The following is a 6,674-nucleotide window of genomic DNA, read 5'->3' as shown; positions in this document are numbered from 1 at the left end:
AAAAAAAATACCCACCTAATAATAACCAGGAAGCACAAGATGGTCATCTCAAGGGAGAGAGGGACAGAACGTTTTGTTGTACCATCAGTGCTCCAGGAATTGGTAAATCACAGAACGAAATTTATTCATTTATGTATCATGAATAACTGCTCGCATTTTTTTACCATTCACTTGAAATAATAATAGGCCATCATTTTGTAATGGTTTTATTGTAGTAGAGAAATTACGCAGATATGATATGCTTTGGTCGGCAGGCACACATCACAGAAGATCCCTCCCAGGATTAATAAACTCTTTAATAACAGTAACATTTGCAACCACAACCAAGAGCAAAGTGATTACATTCTTCATAAAATAGAAGAGCTCATTTGATCTTAAGTTCTCAAGTGACACATTATGAATTTAGATACTGCGGCCATAACATCTCGTTTAGGACCTTTCTTAATAGGCATATACAATAACAGTAAAACTGTCTGGAGAGGAATAGAAGGAAACTCACCGTCAGGAAATGTGGATCTTTCCTGCTACTGCATTTAGCATCACTTACGTCCTTTGGTTGTTTGCAAGACCAATTGAACCAATGTTTTCTTACCTTTTTAACATGGGGGAAGTTCTTGAAATAACTGTCAGGTCTTCAGGGAACCTGCACTATACTTACTATATCCACAGCTCACAGTACATTAGTGTATTAGTACATGGTCAGTAGGAAGAATTTATCTTACATTGCTGGCCATTGGGAAGGCTGCCATCTTTATAGATACCCAAAAAGAACATTGGTGTCAGTTAAACTGAACTGGGAGTCACAAACTGCTCTTGTGTAAAGAAACCCCAAATAACCTTTTGGAGGAACTCTGGGGTTCCATGGAACCCTGGTTGAGAAACACTGACTTAATGTATAGGCATTATGTGAAAGATTCATTAGTATACTAAACTACAAATGAGAGTTTTTCATACGATGTCTGTGAGGGTTTCTTTTTATCCAGGAAAAACTACATCTAGCATCCTCAGTACAAATTAATTCTGGGGAGAACGCTCAAATTTATAACCAAACAGGTCCCTTTTAGTTCCAATTGCAGTGATAGCCTTAATGTTCTAGGCAGCATCATTATATTTAATAGTTGTCTTTCATTATAACATTGTATTAGACTTTCAAAATTTCTAGTGAGCAAATGTTAAAAAAATGGGTTGGTGATCAATGCAAAAAAAAGTTTTATTGATCTTCATCTGGCCAAACTTTTTGTTTTGTTGCTGGAAACCAAAATATAGTTGTAATTGAGAATTGTTTGAAAGCAACACAATTGCCAATTGTAAAGTTATCCCTATTGCCAACACACCAGGCCATTGTGTAGCAATTTAAACTTCTTTTAATCAGCTTTTTCAATCTTTAGTGAAACAGCTCAAGGAAACCTAAAACAGAATTTGCTAATAAAAGAAATACTGAAATTATTGTTATTAAAATGCCCTGATCTGTATAAAGCTATTTTGCTATAAATAGTTCTGGAAAGCAGTCAAAACTGTTTATTGTGGTATTTTTTTCGAACCAACATAGAAAAACATGATAAGTGCATTTTTGGGGATTCATACATTTAAAATGTAACATTCATGGGCAAACCTGTATGATCCAGAGAGGTCTTCCTAAAAATAATTTGATAGAAGATGTCAAATGTTTTCAATCCTGGGCCAGACCCATTCCAGGTTATCTCGGTATAGTCTATCTTCACCAGCCTTTGAGAGCTTAAATGTATCAGTCCCGATGTCTATGAAGCAACCAGTCAATTGTCTCCATTCATTCTTCAACCACTATTTAAAAAACTATACCTGAAATGTTACTGGATGTTATAGTAGAACAGAATATTTCCTATAATTTAAATTGTGTATGCAAGGCTGAGCTGTACAATTGCTGATAGTGACAACTGTGACATATGTCCCCTGTGCACCGCGTACATTATAGCTATAACAAGTATAATAGTGTAGTAGAATTATACATATCATAGCAATAAATAAATAAAAGGTTATACAATCTAAAGCACTGATATCCAGCTGAACCCAAAGTCAGGACTCAAATTGAAAGCAGAGTGACAGAGTTAACTGAGTCCATGGCACACATACAGTAAATCACTGGGATATAAATGACGGCACAGCCGGGAAAATGTTTGTTAAGCAATAAAGCTGGCACCCATGCAACATTGTGCAGAAGCCGGGCTGCGGTGTGGAATATATCACATCGATGGCTTCAATAGAAGATGCTGAAGACCAGGAGACATTGAGGAAACATAACCAGAGAATAGACGGAGCCATGGGGAATATTGGATGTCTTCTTGAATTCTCATTAACATCTTGAAAAAAAGCTAAAGTGAAAAAGCTTTCACATATTCTTTTTACAGTATAAAAATGAACTTAGAACTGCATGCTGAGCTATAGGAGTCAGAAAGACAGAGGGAAGGAAAGAAGGATAGAGGAACACATTTTGAGTTAAAGTAAATGGAAACCCTTACTGACATAAAATATGATATCAAAAATTGCTATTTTATTGAAGGATATATTTTTAACCTTTTCATTATTTGTTATGTTTCAGCACTGCTGATCTCCTGCTTTTCTATGCAGACAATTTCTGTCTTTTTATGCTCTAACAATACCTGCATGGAATTTCTGAAGCCAGCTTTCCTGATGGCAACAACAGTGGACCATGCTTGTGTAATGTGTGTTGAAAGAACCATTTATATTGTCATTTTATGAAATAAATAGTCATTTTATATTGCTTAGGTTTTATATTGTTGGGACTTTGGATGTCAACAAGGACAAGCAGTGGTGACTCCCTTATAATTGATGCTTTTCTATCAGCTAGAGTTCCTGAATAGATCTAGTAACATGTGAAACTCCTTTAACAGCTATTAAATCACCTTACCTGATTCCAAGGTTGCATCTAAAAATGTATCCAAACTAACCAAACCATCACAAAATTTCATGGTCACAGCCTCAAAGCAAGAACAAATTGCCAGTATAGTCAAATTTTGGGGCAGTACTTTCTTTACAAGTGACACAGAATGATTTTATAAATAAACATGCAATTATTGAGTGAAAGTAACAATATGTTATAAAAATTGTTTGGGAATTTTCAATGTTTTAGGGAATGACTATGTATGTTGTGCTTCAGCAGTACCCTCAAATATTTAATTTTTGTCCTGAATTCCTTCCGATTTCCTGTGCCTAACTGGCCCAATTCATAAAACTTGATAGCTGTATATCTGCAGCGTTCAATTTATAACACTCCTGCCTCTGATTGCTGATAGCTTGTCCCATGCGATTGGAAAGATTTAGTGATGACCCTATGGTACCTCTCACTGTTCTCCTTGCTGCAGTGGAATCTGCACCTGAGGACCTGCAGTATAATGATTTCCTTGCTTCATTCATTTTGTGGATCTGATCATTTTGAACCTTTCTTACATGGTTATTCCTTTGTTAGACATTAGATTAGCTGTCATCAAAGTGAAAGCCCTGCCTTTGCCTGGATAGCCACCTCCGCACAGTGACAGTGGAGAACAATGCCTACTTCGTCAATAGGCCTTATATATGAAAGCTCTCCAAGGCTGGAGATGATACACTTTCATTAGTGAAGCTGGGTGATCCAGTAATCCTGGAATAGATTTCCGAAAAGTAATTTGCTATTGGTTAGTAAATGTTTTCAATCCTGGACCAGATCCATTCCAAGTTTGCTGGATCACCCAGCTTCACTGATGAAAGTGTATCCTCTCCAGTCTTGGACAGCTTTCATAAATCAGGCTCAGAAATGGATAAAGATCATATGATGTGAGCCAACACATAATAATGATAAAATAATAATAATGATGACCTTTTTCTTATAAATGTTTTTTGGAAACAGTTTCAACAGTTCAGGTTTTCTCTAGTTTGTATTTTTATTATACCAGCCAGATTGTGGACAGTCAGCAATCCTGATGCAGTTGAAAGGGATACACAAGATTGATTAGATATGCAACATACTTGTGTTCCAGTAATATTGAAATATCAGTATAACCTGGGCAAAATCCAGTTCAGTGCAGCGTAGTTATACAACCAGAGAATATGGTCCTGAACTCACCTTGTCACTTCCTTCTTTTAAGAAAGTAATTAGTGCTTTAATATCCAAGCGTTAACATTTGCTTGACTCTCCAACCTTTTATCCTTATCATCCCGGGAACGCTTCACCTCACTTGTGCGTCATGTGATATTTCTTACAGACCTTTATGAAACTGATTGCTCATATCCCTAGGGAACATGGTACAAAGACTCTTGTAGATCTTAAGTACAAACTTCTATGCTAAGTTTGCCAAGTAATGTTGTGAATAGCTGACAGTAAAATCTATATAAAGGAATATTTATTTTAACCCATCCGCTCCCTAGTGTCCAAATGCCACTGTCCCGATATTCATCTCTTCTACATTTTGCGCAATTTACGTCTCTATATACTTTTAAAGCTTCAAGACTATTATTGTTAAAATCAGAAGTATATTCTTTATGTTTTCATATTGCTGATTGCACCTGTAAAATCACACCTGTAAGGCATGGATTAGGAGGGCAGAGCAGGTTGGTTTTATATGATACATGCTATAATGATCACAGTTACAAATTTAACATGAGATGTATAGACACAGAAAAGCCTACTTATGTTTCCATACTAGAACAGAAAGTGATAGCAAAATGATAGAAAGTGATAAAATATATACACCTCTAGCCGCCCTTTTTGCCCCTCCAATGACCTACTAATGGCTCCAAGACTTTTCTAGAGCTGCCCCGACTCTTTGGAATATCATATTCATATTAAATCTACTTTCTGCACATTTAAAGGAGCACTTAAACCCAGCTTTTCAAACTTGACTACCCCTCTCCTAAAATCCTCAATACATACCCACCATTCCATATCCCCCACCTTTCCTATGGTGTGCTACTTCCCCACCTCTGAGATTGAAAGCATGTTTTTTTCTTTTATGAGCCTGATTTTTCTTTTGTCCTGTGCCAGAGACACTACAGGAGGTGAAGGCAAATCCTCTTATTATTATACCAGAAAATGTATGCACATTGAAAACCTTCACTTATCTGTGTTTCTGGTGAAAACTGTATGCATTCAGATTTGCTATTATTACTAATAATAAGAACATGAACAATGATACAGCCAAGGTAGATACAGGGTCCTCTCCTCCTCCTGTGTTATAGGAGGGTGGGGAAACTGATATGGAGATATGGGCTGATAAAGGCAATGTCCCAAAAAGGCAAATGGCAGTACCCCTAAACTCATTAGCACAAACAGTCATCAAAGTGTTTTAGGTGAAGATACATTATAAGTCTCCTTTGCCAAAAAAAATGTTTCCCCCCGCTTTTTAACAATGCCCGTAACAATTTAACAATTACACATATCCAGGTGTTAAACCATAGGTGTATGCCCAATGGGCAAAGATGATTGGCAGTGGACATGCAGGGGTGAGAAGATTCAGGACCCGTAATCATTGGAGGGCACAAAGACTGCCGTGCATACTTGCCGATTATAGTGGAAGCTCACCCCAACCAATAGGTTTATTTCTACCTGGTTTGAGATCTGCAGGTTGGCTCTGCCGAAATTTGTGTTGTGGTTTAATATTGTACTCTGTATTCAGATGCAATGGCCTTCATACTTTCTGAGTCTATTAGAAGGATCCAGAGGTTTGACACCATCTTTCCCTCACTTGTATTATTAGTATAGGCCTGCAGAATTAGATCTCTGGATTCACTACTAAGTAACTTTCTCCTATGAAACAAGTATATAGCCAGTGAAAAAGAACTCCCAACCTTCATATTTGCCAATAATTTACTAGGCCAGCTGATCTGAATTAAAAAAAACAAACAAGTAGCATTTTTAGATGGTCAGTAATGACAGCACACAGAAATTTTCCTTATATCAGGTGCACTTTGAAAATCAAGGACTGCATCTCTGTAAGTTATAGTCTCCATGAAACCTCAGCGAGTAAAGGGAAAATGTATATTGAGTGTTATACCATTTGCAGTAAGTCAAAATAAAATAAATGAAAATTCTCCGTGCGATTCTGCTTCCTTAACGCAAATTGATTTTGAAGTTTTCCCGTGTGAGGTATTTCTTTTCAGTTATTTTTCTCCCACCCTGGAAATCCCATCTTTAGCACAAACATACTTAAATGATATAGAATACAGGAAAAATGGTCAGTAATTGTAAGCCCTGGAAGGTGTATAGCACATGACAATCCACCTCTAGAGTGAGCTTACTTTACCCAGTGCAAAGGACTGAGAGCTCCATTCACACAGAGGAAGGGAGGCTGCTAAGCTGTCAGTTTGCATTTAGGAGGTCTTGGGTTCGAAGTTGAACATCAGCGAGGGTTCGCATTGCTCTCCCGTGCCTCTGGAAGTATCGAATTTGCCCTTTATTGACTACTCTGCTGCCTTCTCTGTTGTATAAGCACAATTTCCATAAAGGGCAGTAGGGACACATTCATTATGCATTTAGGTACAGGAACATTTCAATTTCCACTTTATGGAAAAAGACGTATACGGCTCCGGCTAATTGTGATTACCGTGAAAAAGGCGATCGCAGGAGCTCATTTGTTTATTTAAAATAGAACTCCAGGCATATGTGAAAGCTACTGTTTACTCTCACTATCTTTCTATCTTCTCTT

Source organism: Pyxicephalus adspersus, chromosome 9, assembly GCF_032062135.1.
Source record: "Pyxicephalus adspersus chromosome 9, UCB_Pads_2.0, whole genome shotgun sequence".
Lineage (NCBI taxonomy): Eukaryota > Metazoa > Chordata > Amphibia > Anura > Pyxicephalidae > Pyxicephalus > Pyxicephalus adspersus.
Note: the sequence above shows the minus strand (reverse complement) of the source record.